The sequence below is a fragment of the Doryrhamphus excisus genome, chromosome 3, assembly GCF_030265055.1.
Source record: "Doryrhamphus excisus isolate RoL2022-K1 chromosome 3, RoL_Dexc_1.0, whole genome shotgun sequence".
In the NCBI taxonomy this organism is placed as follows: Eukaryota; Metazoa; Chordata; class Actinopteri; order Syngnathiformes; family Syngnathidae; genus Doryrhamphus; species Doryrhamphus excisus.
In genome coordinates, this window is record NC_080468.1 from 20,723,221 (window position 1) to 20,741,007 (window position 17,787).

Sequence of the window (17,787 nt, forward strand, 5' to 3'; positions counted from 1 at the left end):
ATGATGACATGTTGATGACTTCTACAGGAAAAATATGGTTCTTACTGGAGCAGAGCCAACATTTAACACCATGTTCAAGAGTATAGTTAGGAGGATTGAAGTAAGGGTATCGGTTTATTATCCTTTTCCACTTACATATTCCACTTTTTATGCACATTTTTCTTCTAGCCCAGGATCCTTGGTGCTCAAGTAGCGTTCCTTTTTTTCCCCTCTTTCCTTTTTGTATTCCTTCTCTTTCTCTTTTTTAAAGGACTGCTGTTTTAGCAATGGATTTTCCTCTCACGACCCCTTTGAGAGCATCCCATAAAATATTAGGGTTTACCTCACTATTATCTTTGTCCTCTAGCTAGATTTCAATGTCTTTCAGGGCTTCTTCCACAAATATTTCATTATTTACGAGTCCAGCATTTAGTCTCCATAATGTATTTTCTCATTTTCAGTCAACCATTCACACTCTTGTATTCGATGGGCATCATTTTTTTTGATTGAAAAAGTAACAAATTGTAGCGTAACTCCTATGAGGTGCTGAGTAGTGGGAGTAGTCTTTTCTGGAATGGTGTAACTCTCACCCTTAAAGAAGAATTGCATTGTGGGAAGTTGAGTGTCTCTTTCTCCCAGTCGTCGTGTGTCTACACAGCCCATTGTGTTCTGTGTACTGATTGGCTGTAGGGCAACACAAAGGAGATTAATTGACGATCAATCTCCCTATGTATCGCCGGGTTGCTTGCAGTCTTTGTATTTCTGCAAGTTTCTCCCAGAAAAAAAACACAAATTCAACAAAACGTTCTGCGCCTAAACGGCAGCGGAGAATGCTAACCATTGCATAAAAGGTTGGACTTCTGGACGAGCTAAAGGAATGTAGAAGTTCCACGGCTATAGGACGCCATTACAGAATAAATAAATCTTCGGTTCAAGGAGCTGCAGCAATATGTTTAACAAGAATACAAAAACGCTACATTACAGCCAAATGGCGCAAGTACGAAAAGAAACGTCTAGATGAGTGAAATACGCGTGAATAATATCTTATGTCCAACCAAAACAAAGGTTTGAACTGTTTTGAGTGTTGGAGTGTTGTCGATTGTTGCTAGCTTGTAAAGCCCTTTGAGACTCTTTTGTGATTAGGAACGATATAAACAAACTTGACTTGAATCAAGAGAGAAATGTTAGAAAATGTTAATGCCTGTCTGAAAAAAATGTTTCAAGTGTACGGTGAGAGGTTTTGCAGCTTTATATATGCGGGCTATTTTGAGAACCTATCCTCCCATAATAAACGTGGGAACATTCTATGTAGTTCATCGCAATGCGGAAGTCACCCCCACATATTAATATTCACATTTAGCGACAGCATTGTAGTGTTATTATGCATCCCTTCCTACTCTCCTACTCCTTTGCTGTTTCCCTTCTTTTATAATCACGTTAGAACAGCTGTAATGCTGCTTTGTATTAATTGGAGGTACTTTACGCCCACCTGGGAGTCTATCTCGTTATACTTGCCACCACAAATACCTTATTTTGTTTCTTTTAAATTATTGGTTACGCAACTGAGAATTCTGCTTTTCAAAAAAGTAGGCAGGAACTGTGATACGATGCATGTCCAGAAAAATGAATTCAAGATATTGGAGTATTATTTGAGTCCTTTGGGGGAAACACATCTGAATTGTAATAAGGCAAAGAGAGTTAAAGCAAGTAATGTAGGTATTCTGCTACCAAAAAAGTTGTGTTCCACGGCAACATAAAAACAGCACTGTCTGTTTGATAGTCTTATCACTCACCTCGCCTCGTGGAACCCTCGGGAAGCATTTGGCTCCTCTCACGCCAAGAAGCGTCATGTTTGAACTGTTCTCCAAAGCTCCGCCTGCAAAGCCTCTCCTGTCGTGACTGACCTTGAATTAAAGCTTTGACAAGACTAAACGTAACAGCATCGAAACTGTCGTGGAGTGGGAAGACACCCGGGGTAACGGGAAACGGGAAACGGGGGGGGGGGGGGGCACTTGGCAGATCCGATTATTCCCCAAAACGTATTTACCCTCATGCCGCAGTGACAGCAACATTGGAATGCTCCCCAGGCTAGTAAACCTGCATATGCGTGACAGGACAAGTGGCGAGAAGAGTCACTTAGACAACTTAATGTGCTCAGACGACAAAGAGGACAACTCCGCAACCCCCCCACCAAAAGACTTACACTCTCCTCCACACGCTAGCAGCAGGTGATACAACATGCTCGGGGGAAAAAGTAAACATACATATTGTTACATTTTTACGGCACTGAGCGCACAAATATAAGACGGATGCAGATCCCCTCGAGCCTCAGCAACAAGGATGCTCAACTTGAAGCCATTTAGCGCCTCCTGGGCATGCTACGCTCTCCTTCAGCCTGCAGGCATTCTTTCAATCTTCACTCTCTTTTATATTTAAGGCCACAGGGGTTGCATGTAGCTGTGAGTGTGTTTTTATTCCATCAGGAAGAATACTGCTAAGCTGTGGAGGATATCAGATGCATTGAAAAATAGCATCAATTCACAGCAATGTGCAGTGACTCATTGGGCAGGTGTACTGTACTTTAGCGGTAAGGTGTTAAAAGTGCTCATGTCAACAAAACGCATGTTAATCTTGTTATTATTGCTGTGTAAAATACTACTGAAAGACATGTGTCCTCAGTTAGGATGTTTTTTACACTTTCTGTCACTTCTATCGTAGACTGGAGAGGAAAGAGGAAGTGATGTTGCCTCAACAACACTCACACCTGAAACTATCAATGGAATACACAGAACTAAATACATTTTTAAAGAGAACCAAGGAAATATAATTTTCTAATCAGTTTATGTGGTAAAGTAAATTCCCTTAACCCACTGTACGTGACCTCCATAAGCATTCTACAGTTATCCATGCGTCCACATATTCCACAGGTGCATACAGTACAGTACATAGCCGCGGGCTAAGTAAAAATCCAATTCCTCTCTTTGGGATTTTTACACAAACAGCAAAGAGGCGTTGTGGAGCTGCAACAGAGAGGCAGGAGGATGCGGAGGAGAGAGAGGGTGTTGCAGAGGGCCTTGGCAACAATGACCTCTGAGATCCTCCTAATTGGGCAAATCTCTGAGCAGGGACCCGGCGTCCCACTCAGGTCAGGCATTGGCCAAAAGAAAGGAAGAGGAAGGGGAGGAGGGGGGTTTGGAGCCACAAGAGGAGGCGCCATGAAAAGGTTGCGCTATGTGAGTCTAATGAATTGAGGGGGTTGTGCAAGAGCAGCATTGACCTCCACCCAACTTCCTTGCTGCTCACCAGCTCGTTTTTTTTTTTTCCGAGGGGGAGGGGTGGGGGGGACTGACAGACAAGAGTAAAATATATTCCGCTGCAAATCACCAGACAACTGAGGCCGAGCTCAGCGGCGAGACCTTGTTGGCAAGAGGGCCACAAATTGCTCTGAGTGAGAGGCGTGAAGAGACGGGAGAGTCTCCTTTAAGGGCCCCGCTGGAAGACTAATTTATGTGCGTCCTGATCAATGGGTTAATTAAGTGGAGAGGGGAGAAAAGGCCAGTGGCAATGAGAGGAAGGGGGACGGATGGATGGAGGATAGCTGGCGTGACTAGTTTAGATGTGGGGGAACATGGACCATCTCCACCCAGTCATTCTCCCATTCATGTTAGTGATGATTTTCACTGTGAGATCAATACAGCTCCACCTCCTTTGGATAAGCTTCGTAAAAAATAACATGTCAAGGATGCAATACAAGGGGCGGTCTTGGAGAGACCTTTAGAAAAAAATTTATTTTGATATTTACTCATCAACAAAATGCTTCATAGGAAGAGGAAGCGGCACATAAACACAGCTTTGCTTCCATTGGTTGTCCATCTTTTTGTTGGAGATCCTTTGGTTGGATCTCAGTAATCCATGCGTTAACTCATGCTTTGGTTGGAGATAGCATTTATTCCGCAAATCCTGCTGACTTGCAGCCTACCCTTCTTCTTCTTCCCCACTTCTTACTTCCAAGTCCCTGGAGTTTAAGCCCAAACGTTTTATGTGGGCTCCAAGGGAGCTCTGCTTTGCTTTCTTCCCATGTCTCCCAGTGGCACCCCTCAACAACAACCAACCAACCGCCCCCCCCCCCCTCCAATCCGCACCCAATCCCTCCCGCTGTTTAAAAGTGTTACGCACTAACAGATATCCCAGCATGGCAATCTCGTTTGCCACTAGCGTGTGATCAAGGTTACACTCCCGTAGCTGAGCTAATTAGGCTGACAACACCACCACATCTTTCTTCGTCTAACGCTGCAATGTGTGTCTATACAGTAAGTGTATGCATCTTTTTAGCACACTTCATTTTCTTTCTTCCACCTCAGGTAATTTCAAGATGACTCATGAAGGGCACTGCACACAAGGATGGTGACTGTTTTTTTGATTTTTTTTTTTGCAGAGGGATGCTAAAGCTGCAGGCCAAGTAGATAGGTGCATGCAGTAAAGTTCAGCGCGAGCCGCTGACATTTACGTGCCGACTGCTACCTGTGTCGTGTGCAAAACAGATTCAGGCCGGAAGGGGCCTTGCATTGGATTCCATTTGTCACCAAAGGACATGCTTCAGCCTTGAAGAGCCACAGATTAATGGTTCAAACAACACGCACCGTTTTCTCTGAGGGATGGAGGACACACAACAAAACTCAAAAGGTGCTTTTAGAGCACTTCCAAAGAGAAAGGCACGCCAAACGTTCTGAGGCATCAGCTTCTGTGTGTGTGTGTGTCACATATGCGTGTCGCTCTTCATCATCATGTTCAGCGTCCTTTTCGCCAAATGCGACAGTGACATCAACCGTCATGGTCTCGCTTGGCAATGGCTGAATGGCGTGAAAGTCCAACGCTGACGTCGCAAAGCTAATTCGTCACTGTCAGTCACACTGTTGACTCGCCTCCCAAAAGTGTCGATGTTTGAGCGCACGCAAATTGCCTGCCTGAGTGGAGACCGGCTAATTGTCCATGTGAGAATGGGAGTCATGTTATCATTAACGTCTGACATTGTGACAATGAAAGCCCGGCGGACTAACAATGCATCAACCTGAGCTTCAAATGCTCTAATTGTTCAAGGGAAAGTCTTAATGCATCTTGAGACTTCATTTAGGAAGTGACACATCCCTATAGTCGTTGTGAATAGACCAATATACTGTAGGTGTGATAACGGTATAGGGCAGGGGTCTCAAACTCAATTTACTTGGGGGCCACTGAAGTTATGGTCTGGGCGAGACTGGGCCGCATCAGGTTTTCCAAAAATAAAAATAAAAACGCATTTATTAAAAACAGAAAAATGAAAAAAATGAGACAAATTATTTTTTTCAGATTCAAATGAACAAAGCATTATTAGAGCCCTCTAGACATGACAAAACACGACTATAGTCACATTTATACTTTTTTTATTTACAACATGCAGGGTCTTGAGACACATGCTAACTCGCAAACGAGAGAGCTAGCGACCTAAACGGTAGCCTTCAAGTAATTTCCTTTAAACTTAAATAGCCAAAAACTTACCACTTCCACACGAATAGGGAGGATAACTATTAACAGTTATTTAACCTTTAACATGAACATTAATCAAACGTAATAATTTTTTCTGGGTACATGATACCATACAGCATCCATATCAAACTTGCGCGGGCCGCACTAACATTAAACTTTCATATCAAAGCGGGGGCCTCAAACTAGTGTCCTGCGGGCCAAAGCGTGTTTGAGACCCCTGGTATAGGGATACTCAAGTTGGAAGCATACAACAGTCTAACATGTCTTGGAAAGATGGCAAATTCATATAAAGGAGCTACTTATTCAATCTGCGTTCATAGGCGTGGTTTGGTTTATTCCAGAAGTGGGACTCAAACTGAAACGTACGCCAACAAATGATGGATGTCAGAGCTGGGGGGACAGTGACCTCTGGTTTTGGTTTAAATGCCAATGATAACAATGTATTTTTATCACAAAACAGCCTAAGAACATAGCTGGATGAGTGCCATATTTCACACAAAACTGAGCCAAAATTATTGCGTACATTTTCGGTGTAAACTGAAAAATAGGCCTACACTAACCAAGGTTCCACTAAACACTAATAAAAGAATTTACAGCATTTACACTGGTATTTTTATCAAGAGAGCAAAAGCTGTGCAGTAAAGAACATATGCATAAAGTAAAGACTTGATTGGGCAGCTTTTGTGGCATAATTACATGATGTAACTCAAATATTCCAAAACAAACAAATTCATACTATATAGTTCTGCTGCATCCTGGATTACTTTTAAAGAGCACTGTTATCACACACACTGATCCAGGGAGCATAGCAGAGAGATATCACGTCCATCACATGGTCTTAATACTATGCCTCATTATGGTTGACTGACGAAGACCAGTACTGCATTTATGTGAGCGTGTGTGCATTTTATAACAGCCCTCATCATTATGCAGTGCAGCCACAGTAATAACACTTCAGCATGTGGGCCAACAAAGCCTCGTGCCGTTACCCGCCTCTTCCTCACCAACGCGGCTGCGTTTCCTGTTGCCGGTGCTTTAAGCTCCGGCTGACAGCTCGCACTAATATGCATGTGCGGCGCATAGGCCGGTGAGAACACGTGCGGCCCAGCGGGGAGCACACGGCAGATGTTAGGTGTGCAAAATGAGGCAAAAGACAGCCAGAAGCTCTGAGCTAAATCTTCACATTCAAATGCACAAGACACAATGAAGTAACTCAAGCTTTAGAAAACAGATCAAGCTCACATGGAGGAGGCTAACTTTGACCGCCTGGGGAACCTTACTCATTCATTTTTTACCATTGAGAGCCATAGGATTTAGTTAAGAATGGTTCCACACTACACGGCGGGCGAGTGGTTACCGAGCAGACCTCACAGCTTGGAGACTAGGGTTCAATTCCACCCTCGGCCATCTATGTGTGGAGTTTGCATGTGTGGGTTTTCTCCGGGTACTCCGGTTTCCTCCCACATTCCAAAAACATGCTAGGTTAATTAGCGACTCCAAATTGTCCATAGGTATGAATGTGAGTGTGAGTGGTTGTTTGTCTATATGTGCCCTGTGATTGGCTGGCGACCAGTCCAGGGTGTACTCTGCCTCTCGCCCAAAGACAGCTGGGGTAGGCTCCAGCATCCCCCGCGACCCTCGTGAGGAAAAAGCGATAGCGGCATTCATTTTCTATCGCTTTTTTCTACCGTTTTTTACCGCTACCGCATTTTCTACGGCTTATTCTGAGGATGGAGGGGGTGCTGGAGCCTATCCCAGCTGTTTTCAGGCGAGAACACATTCATACCTATGGACAATTTGGAGTCATCAATTAACCTAGCATGTTTTTGGAATGTGGGAGGAAACCGGAGTACCCGGAGAAAACCCACGCATGCACGGGGAGAACATGCAAACTCCACACAGAGATGGCCGAGGGTGGAATTGAACTCCAGTCTCCTAGCTGTGAGGCCTGCATGCAAACCACTCTTCCGCCATGCAGACGCTTTCTGGTGTTATTTATATTTATGTGATATTTTACTTGAGATGCTGTCACAGAATTCTTCCAAGATACACACCAGTGGAGGCATGTAATACGGCCATCTCATGCTCACAAACATAAAGTGAAGGATTTCAATGTTTTCTGCACAAAATCACCCCCCCTAAAAAAAAAAAAATCACAGCACAATTTAAGCTCACAGGCCCACTTCTGCTGAATGTGCCAGAGAAACAGAGCGGGAAGTGTCCCGGTGTGCTGCTCAGAGCGACACAGATTCCAACTGTCACTCAATGTGACTGGCCGGCACTCAGGACGTATTTAATCCCAGCTGCGAATTCCATTAAATCTGTATCATGCTTTCTATTCAAGACGCATGAAATCCCACCATTGCCTTGCGTCTCTATTATTAATCAAATTACTTGCTGGAAAACACGCAGGCTTCTTTTAATCTTTGCGGGGCCGTCTGAGGTGGAACGAGGAGGCCGACGGGCATTCTGGGTGGTTCCGATCGTGTGTGTCTTCCTTCAGCTTTTATCTCTGAGAAGAGAAGAGGAGTAAATGCTCATTGATCTCGGCTGGCGGTCGACTCGCTCGGTGCGAGGAGGTGGATGGTGGGGGTTTGCCGCACGCTCTGGAAGTGAACAGAGGCGAGTGGGGTGGGGGGGGGGGGGGGTCTTCAACCTTGCTATCACCTTCTTAACCAGCCCGCCACTTAGGACAAAGACATAACATAGCATAAAGACAAAGAGAACAACTTGAGGGACCTGACCTCTCTTGTCTCAGCTAAGTAGCTAAGGGGAAAGATCTCACTCCAGTGGCCATAAGGTGGCAAGCTGGGCCACAATGGATTGACTGTGGAGTGGGAAGCAACACTTGAGTGTGTTTAAAAAGACCACAGCCAAAGCAAAAAGATCCATATTGTCCCATATTGCCCTTAAGACTGATGCAGCATGTACATGTTAGTGAAAAAAAATAAACAACTCAAAGCACCTATCTCCACCAGGCTCTACCTTGGGATGCACACAAAGATGCTGCAGTGCAACAAGGCCCACCCGAGCGCACCAAGGTGCTCTCTAGAATCAAATGAAAGAGACGGCCCATAAATGGATAGAGAGCCAAGCAAGGCATAGAGAAACAAGGAATACAGGCAATAAAGAGAATGGCACTTTAGTCTTACAAATCCATATTGTCTTGACAGGCGAGGAAGCTAGTCGATTTAATTTAAGAGCGAAGGTGGTGGGCTGCCTGTGGGGTATTAACATGACAGTACTGTTTGCAGAGAAATAAGAGAATCTCATATTGGCTGGGTGCATGCAGGAGAAACAATACACACTTGCCGTACCTAATAGCAATTGAGAACAAATGACCGAGTCCGAGAAGACAAATGGAAGAGGTCAGGACCATAAGAACTACACAGATGCTAAACAACAACAGCCTGGAGTTTTCTAATGCATCACAACGTTGCAAAAACAAACATTGCCATTCCACCAGCATCCAGAGGTTGCACCTGTCTGTTGGCGTGACGCCTACGTCACACAACCGAGCAACGGTTTGCGCTAATCCTCACTGGAGCTCTCGGTATTAAACATTTAAAGCCATGTATGCAACTTCTATTATCTCTAAAGCTCTTCACCAGTAAAAAAAAAAAAAAAAAAAGCTAATAGGCAAGCTGCATTTAAATAAAAGAAGAGGGCCGAGCCAGGCTGCAGATAAGAACAGAGGTCTTCTTGTCCGTGCTGAATCCTGTCATCTAGCAGGCACTGTTGATCCCAGCGGGGCCACGACAGCAGCCTGCATGGCATATCAATGTGGCTCATTCTTTGAAGCATCTATTTGTGTGTGTGTGTGTGTGTGTGTGTGGTGGTGGGGGGGGTTACATGCTCTCATGGCTATGGTGTTTCCTGTTTCCCCCCCATCCTCACCATAGACAGAATGGAGGCTTACATTTGCAACAGCTGGATCAGAACCTTTCCATTCATACACACACAAAGACATCACATCGCGCACGACAATGCAACGTGTACGCTGGTGAACAAAACGGTACATGTAACACAACAAATGAGTAGCTGGGGTGTTCATTAGTGCTAATACACATACAAGCGTAAATATTAGACGGTTCATTATTGTTTTTTTTTTTAAGCAAAACACACTTTTTATATAAAGAATGGTTGTCAAACATCAGTATGGGTGGGCAACTACTGCACACATGTATGGTGCATAAACAGTACCAAATGGTTCCAAAACATAGTATAGCTGGGATCAACCTACCTGTTAATGTGAGGTGCCCAGGTGATGGTAGAAAGTCAGCCGTTATTTGTGTTGTCTCCTCTGACTGTGTCCTCTGCCCTCCCCCCAAAAAAAGCCAATTCAAGCAGCTGCTGACTACAAAAATATATAAAAGATAAATAAAAGCCTTTGACAGTCAAAGTAGTCCTTCCTTCTTTCAGTCGAGCAGCAGGCCAGCAGTTGGGACTTCATGACAATGACAAGAAATAATACAAAATAATACAAAGATGCTAATAATGAGGATGTTCTAGCACATCCGTGCGCGCTGAGCCTCCGTCATCCCCGGGAGGACGGCAGCACATTCGAGCATTCATTCATTCATTCATCGTCTCACTGGCGGCTTCGCTTCGGGCGCAATCAGAGGCCAGGTTGAGCCACGGCAGAACCTTCGACCAGCGTGAACGCGGAAATGACATAGGCGGAGAAGTCACCTGTGATCACACAGCTCAGCGTTTTTTCCCTCACGAAACGTCGTCGATAGACCTACAAAGTCAACCCTCCAATGGGGGCGTCGGAATGCTCCGAAAAAAAAGATGCACGGTGCCCGATGCGGTCCCACGGTGCTGTTTTTTGTTCGGAGTGTGGTGTCTGCTGATGCGGCTGCTGTGGATGCGGTGACCGCCTCGGTGCGCGCCCACGTGTGCTCGTACTCGCCGGCACGCCCCCGCCGTCGTGTGGTGCACGCGCCGCAGTGTCCTCCTCTCGAGCCGGTCGCCATGGCAACGCTTGCCTCTGACCTCAATACGAGGAGCCTGATTCAGCCTCAGCATCCTCGCTGGCGGGAACGCGTATAGCCTTCATCTTCATGGAAGGGGGGGGGCATCATTTTTTTACGTTCCTTTTTTTTTTATGGCATCCCTCTTCTTGCTGCATCAGTGTGACGTCAGAGGACGTTAAAGGCACACACACGCCCATTTTTTTTCATCCACCACTCCAGTAAATAGATGCCCTTAGATGCCCTAGACGTCCGACCGATTCAGATCCAAAAGTATACCCAACTGCATTGAAAGCTATAACAGTGACCATAGCATCACAGCATATCATAACAATCCCCATATTCCATGCAAGTGTGCCCCCTCGTGGCTGTGGGGAGCAATGTGACTGGACTATAATCAAGTTACTTGCTAATTTTACATCTAAGGTCACACTCCCACACTGGGGCAGTGTTTCAATTGGCGCACTTCCACACGTACACTTACGCATTCAAAACGCCCCGAATGGCGAGTGTGTAGCGATGGAGACTAACCATCATCAATCATCATATTTGGCGACTTAGTGAAAAGGGTGAAACTAACTTGGTAGCAATCCAGAATTGAAAAGGGGAAAAGAGGAGGAAACGGATAAATGGTCAGTGTGCAACAACAGTAGCAGATTTGGGCCAGCACTACACTGTCAATATTGGCACCTTCAAAAATTGAAATATTTGGATTATTTTGAGTCTTCGTATTCATTTTCTATGATGAACTCATTAAGTCACTTTCTATGCCTCTTGTCTTGATTAGGGTGACTGGAGTATGCTGGAATGCAATAGTATGCTGTATGCTGGTATGAATAGTATGAAGTATGCTGGCTATGCAAGAGGCGGGGCTGGGCACATACAGACACACAATCATTCATACCCATGGACAAGTTAGACCTAACATGCATAATGTGGGAGTACAGGGAGAAAAAAAAAACACGCACACAGTGGGAGAAAATGCAACTCCACACACAGAAATGTCCAAATGGAGATTCAAACCCAGATCTTCCACATCTACTGACAATATGCATCATGTGGCTTTTATGAACTGTGTTTATACCTGAGCATTGGACCTGTGGTATCACATTGACTGGCTGCGTAGGTAAATACGTGTAAACAGGACCATATCATTGTGTTTTACTGTGTTATGTCTTACTGTCAATCACAAGAGTTGCAATGCAAAATGTAAATGTTATTTACCCTGTGCGCTGAGGACTGCACACGTGCAGTTGCGTGCAAGAAGCCGTGCCCTAGCCGACCTTTTTCAATCATGTCAGAGGATAGTAAGTGCAAGACCAGAGTGCTAATACTGGCCAAATGTAGAAAAGTGGCCTGAACACATTGGAATTTGCCTTGTGTGATTACACCCAAACACACCATTTTAAAAGTACAGACTGAAAAAGGCGGCTTCTGCAGAGATCCAACATGGCGTCAATCATTCATCTGTCCTGATTTGCACCTGCACTCCATCTACCTGAGGGAACCTGCGCCATTGAGACAAATTGTCTCCCATGCAGTCAATGTTCCCTCCTCCATTCCAGACTGAGATCCCATCGGAGAAAGCGAGCAGGGCTGTGGTTGATGTCCTCCACTTGATAGAACCGGGCCGAGCCATCACAGGTAATGGGCCGCCTGGGAGACTTGACAGCTGAGCCCATTCCATCCTCCCGCCCAGCAACCAGACACACACACATGCGCCACGACAGCTCCTTGTACTGCGCCGTTTGTTGATGGAGTGCATCAATACTCTGTGGCAAACATGTGCGACATGACAAGCTCCAGACAAGCCGTACACCCACCACACGTTCCCTTTGGCGCAGTTCAACACACTCTCTTATCTCCCAGCGCTCCCGGGTGGGATGTGAGAGGTCCGTCCGTTCACCACGGCCAAGTCTCAGCCACTGCTGAGCCGTGTGCATTCACTGTCATATAATCCATACAAATTGATTATATATTCATTTGTCATAAATTACAGTGTTTTTCATGTGATTGTAGAAGTGCACTACATCATACTGGGAGATGGTTCTTTCTTGTTGGATTAATAAAGCAATGAAAAAATTCGGAAAAAAAGAACAGAAAACTGCAATTCAGGGCAAAACAACAAAATAGAAGATTTAGAGCAGGGGTGTCAAACTCAATTTACCTGGGGGCCACTGGAGCTAGGGTCTGGGCCGCATCAGGTTTAAAAAAAACAAAAAAAAACACATTTTTTAAAACAGAAAAATGAAGAAACTTTGCTTTGGTTCCGATTTTCTACAATAAAAGCTCTGATAAAACATTCCACTGTTCTCAAATATCTTACTTTTTATTTTTCTACACAAAATAAGATGAAAAATAAATAAACAAATCAAGAATAAAGAAAATCAATCAATCAGTAATAAATAAATAACTATAATAATAATAATAAAACGGCAAATAATAAAAACTTAAGAAACCACATATAGTTGGTGGGTAGACATTATTTTTTTCAGATTAAAATGAACAAAGCATTATTAGAGCCCTGTAGACATGACAAAACACGACTATAGTCACATTTATGCTCTTTTTATTTACAACATATTGCGCAACTGCAGGGTCTTGAGACACATGCTAACTCGCAAACTAGAGAGCTAGCGACCTAAACAGTAGCCTCCAAGTTATTTCCTTTAAACTTAAAAAGCCAAAAACTTACCACTTCCACACGGATAGGGAGGATAACTATTAACAGTTTTTTAACCTTTAACATGAACATTAATCAAACGTAATAATTTTTTCTGGTTTTTTTCTGGGTACAGCATCCATATCAAACTTGCACGGGTCGCACTAACATTAAACTTTCATATCAAGGCGGGGGCCTCAAACTAGTGTCCTGCGGGCCACATTTGGCGAGTTTGAGACCCCTGATTTAGAGGATACAGGAAATAAATAGACACACAATACTAGGCTATTATTTATAAATGGACCTGATAGTTTTTAGCATATTAACATGATTTTACTCTGAACAGAATCCTGCATGTGTGCCAGAGCCTGGGTGTGACCCCAAATATTATACTAGGCTACTTCAGCATCAAAAATGATGATTACTATAGCAAAAATGTTTATTACTGAATTGTGCTTTTCAGTGCATCCTTTGGGCTATTTGTAATGCTGTGCCACTCTCTTACAGTCGAATACGATAACCAGAGGCTAGATATCTCCTCCTCAGCAGCCCCCCACAGGTTCGACACACCCACCTCGAGCTGCAGATGAGCTCCTCTCTCATGCACACAGCTAACTGGAGTGTCTGCCTTTAATTGTACCCATCTGAGCCCTCCACACTCCTCACTGGCTTGTCCACTGCTAATGAAGGGCCCCACTGATGTCTTACTACACCTCCCTATACCTGAAGCTTCTATGGCTTATGTGCATTGTTGGTCATATGGTGTGTGTACTGAATGTGTGTGTGTGTGGAAGCCTGTTGAGAGAGGCGCTCAGGCCTGATGTATTATTCATGTCGAGGAGAGAGTAAACTCACATAAAGGGAAAATGGGCTTGTTTGATATAAGCATGAAAGGAAAGTTCTTTCACTAGCAATGGGCTATGCAAAGGCACCCATATCAGCATAATGTGCTTATTATCTGGTGAAATGTGTACAACCTAAGATGACCACAACAGTGCAGGTCAAGCTACAACAACAATGGTAAACAGTGTTAAATACCCATAGAAAGAAAAACCTGGCATTCGATTAACCTGCCTGCAGTCTGATTTAGGGGCGGACATTAACGACTGTCCACTAGTGTAATATACGTAGGCTAAAGCAAGGGTGCTTCCACTTTTCAGCCTGTGAGCTACATTGTACTATAAACATATAAATGTGTAATATATTCCTGAGATTTATAAATATGTATAAGTATTTATGTACAATGTATGTGTGTATCGGGGGTGTACACACGTTTTGCATGCAAGTTGCACGTCAAAATATAAGTTTACAGGTTTCAAAGTTCACATGTCATAAAAGTCGGGGATATCATTCAACAATTCAATTAAACACGGCAGCTAAGATAAATTACACATAATACGTGTATGCAACGGCTGTACAGCTAGGAGTTCGATTCCACCCTCGGCCATCTCTGTGTGGAGTTTACATGTGCATGCGTGGGTTCATTCATGAGTGTGAATGGTTGTTTGTCTATATGTGCCCTGTGATTGGCTGGCGACCAGTCAGGTGTGTACCCTGCTTCTGGCTCCAGCTGGGATAGGCTCCAGCACGCCCACGATACTCGTGAAAATAAGCTATAGAAAATGAATGTATGAACGTGGATGCAACATGTATGTATAACAAATGAACGGATAACTTATAGCTATTGGTATCAACCCATATTACCTTTGTGGTCAATCTGTAGCTCGCGATTGACGTATTGCACACACCTGGTCGAAAGCATTATGTGTAAAAATTGATTTGACTTATAAAGCTAAAATAACAGCACCGAAATTTAAACATAAAAAATTCCCCTTGAATAGTTCACATTTGATCTCATCCTTCTTGTATTTAGTCAAGAGAGTTAATTAGGTCATCATTCATGCACAGTTCTTCAGGCGCCTAATAGAATGATTAGAGTGGTGAGAAACAGAAGGAAAGAGAGTCATATGTGACTCAGCAACAGGACCCTGGCTTAATCCAATGAGCAAAAAAAAAAGGTGGTAAACAACACTGTTCTGTGAATTCTAGTTTATAGTACTTTCTGTAGTACTTTGACACTGCAGCAAAGAAACAGAGTCTAATAAGATCAGTAGGTGTGCCTAATGCCGTGGCGAGTAACGGCAATTTCACACTTTAGTAGGCCATCTTAGAAACTTCTAATGCATTTAATTTGGCGGATGCTCTCATTTCTTTGTTTTTAAGGCTGCCATAATTAGAGTCAGATCTGCACATGCACTCAATTCCACAAGGAAATATGAAGAGAGGAACACAAATATTCCGCGTGAGCATGGCACACAGTGAAAGGCTTTAACTGCACAAGGCGTATGGATGTGTGCATTTATTGGGCTTGGGGCTAAAAATGTAAGAACGTCAACTCATTTTCGCCTCCATTACACCGACAGAGCCGGGCTCCGTGAAATGAGGGAGCTGCCATTCATTTGCGCTGAAGACTGATGTGTGAAGACATGCCTCATAAATATCTGGTCTCATTTGTGAAATTATGAATTATCAAATGTCCTATATTTAGCTCCATCTAAGAGGCTTGTCTCCAGGTATGGGAGGACTAATAATATCTATTATTCCCTCCATAAATCTACTGTATTTACTTAGATCTGTGCACAAAACACACTAAGGGGGCTCATTACAGCATGGCAACGATTGATCTGTCTTTAATAAATATTTACTTTTCCATTGCTAAGTTAAAAAGCATATGACTAATAAATGATAAGCACAAATCTACACTTCCATTGACGCTTTATTGGTGTTATACAACAGCTCTCATGGCCGCATGTAGCGTGCAGGAGTCAAACTGGTACTTGAAATTCTAAAGATATTTAAGTTAATAAATACACCCACATGTGATAAGGAGGCTTATGGATGCATGCAGGGAACCTGTGGAAAATAAACAGGCTTTCAGTGAAAGTTCAGTTTTTGCTAACTTCTTAAACTTGTGTGGTTTGCGTGAAAGCGAATGTGACGACTGCTACAGCAACACAACTAATACAAATTGACCTTCAACGTGTCCCTGCGCTGACCCTCAGCCCGCACTGTAGTTTGACAAAAGTTAACTGCAGTTAACTGACCAGAAATGGGCAAAGAAAATTGTATTTTGAATGGTAAGTTTAGCCCTGGCAGATGGCTCTTTCGACAAGACCAAAGTTGTTTTTACCTGTCGGTGTTAGGTTTAATTGTCACCGGAGTCGTCAAATCCAGCCACTTGCTGGACTCAGATAGAGAAACTGAAAAAGCCAGAGAATGTGCCGGAGCACTGCAGGTATTCTTGTCATTTACACAGGACAAAAACCTTCAAACAAAGCAGGGGTTCTACCTCAGGTTTTGGTTGGTTCAGGCAAAAAGAAGACAAGGGATAAATGGAACTATTGTACCAGAAATTGATGTGAACCCATCCAGCGCTGAGAAACACGAGCCATCTAGTCCTATTAATTCAATTATTTTTCAGGTTATTTGCTGAGACTGTCACGCACACACACAGACGAGTGTTGTCCATTTTGGCTGCATAAGCTGCCGTATGACTGATGGCCTGACTGACTGACTGATCACACAGCGAACCTCCAGAAGTCACCGTACTCCATCAAAATGTTTGTTTGTCAAATGTCGCATTAAATTAAAGCTTTTTGAATCTGCTACCCCCACAAGATATTATTCAGGGCATTTTTCATTTTATGTCACACTTTTATGTCACACTCACAAACAGCAGACATGTTTGTTTTGGCTTTGAGACGCCTCAAGGGAAGTAGGCGGGGGATGCTTACGATATTGATCGGTGACCGATGGATCGGAGCGCCCCTAATTATTACAATTATTACGTTACGGTTATCATTGTGCCTGTTATGAAATAATTCAAGCCTACAATAAAACGCGAACAAGTTGCACTGAACCTTAAAGTAACATTACTGACACCTAGTGACCTGTGTGGAATACTACATGTCTTTTTCATGCTTTGTGTTTGTATTTTAGTTCACATAGCCATTGTTATGCTTGAAAAGGCTTCGAACCGTGGAACTAAGTACAGAGTTTACATAGTATACTTATTGAAGTGTAAGTAGGCTACAAAATATAAAATACATTGAGCCAATTTAGGGTACATTTTGTTTGTGTGCTAGCCAAAAGTGTATAGGACAGACAGAATGAGATTAAATCCTAAAATGATGTGAGGGGGGATTAAAAAAAAAAAAAAAAAAAGATGATTGAATTATGCACTCAGTGCAGGCGTAGTGAAAGCATTTCTTCTGCATCCATGACCAAAGCCTTGCTGTAACCAAGTTTCCCTCGCTAGGAGATAGAAGTTTTGGGGCCTAATTGGTGCCGGTGGCTAAATCGCATCCATTTGCATTGATCTCCTTTGAAGAGGGATGCAGATGAGCTTAACGAGGGTGCTAATTATGCTTACACGACTTGGGGAGCCTGCTGGAACTGTGTGTGTGTGTGCACACAATAAGATTTTGAAGCATGGGCAATGACATGTTGCCCTTTGCATGGGGACCTTTCTTATAAATGCACAACACAAACAACCTGACATTAACCAGGGGATGACTTTGACCGTTAAATATTTCTTTTGTATGTTATGGGTGAGTGTGGAGGTATATTGCAGTGTGTGTGTGTGTG

General features: G+C 43.6%; 1 protein-coding gene across 3 annotated transcripts in view; it reads right to left on the reverse strand.

The window, feature by feature from the left end:
• Positions 1-17,787, reverse strand: part of nlgn2a (neuroligin 2a) — a 114,027-nt gene that overhangs the window by 92,498 nt on the left and 3,742 nt on the right. Inside the window, exon 1 of one of the 3 annotated variants that reach the window (XM_058069096.1) lies at positions 9,746-10,500. The exons of 1 other annotated variant lie outside the window; for it this stretch is intronic. The gene's annotated coding sequence lies outside the window, so the exon portion shown is untranslated. Of the gene's footprint in view, positions 1-9,745; positions 10,501-17,787 lie in introns of those variants that run through there. One more of the 3 variants, XM_058069099.1, reaches the window with a different exon arrangement.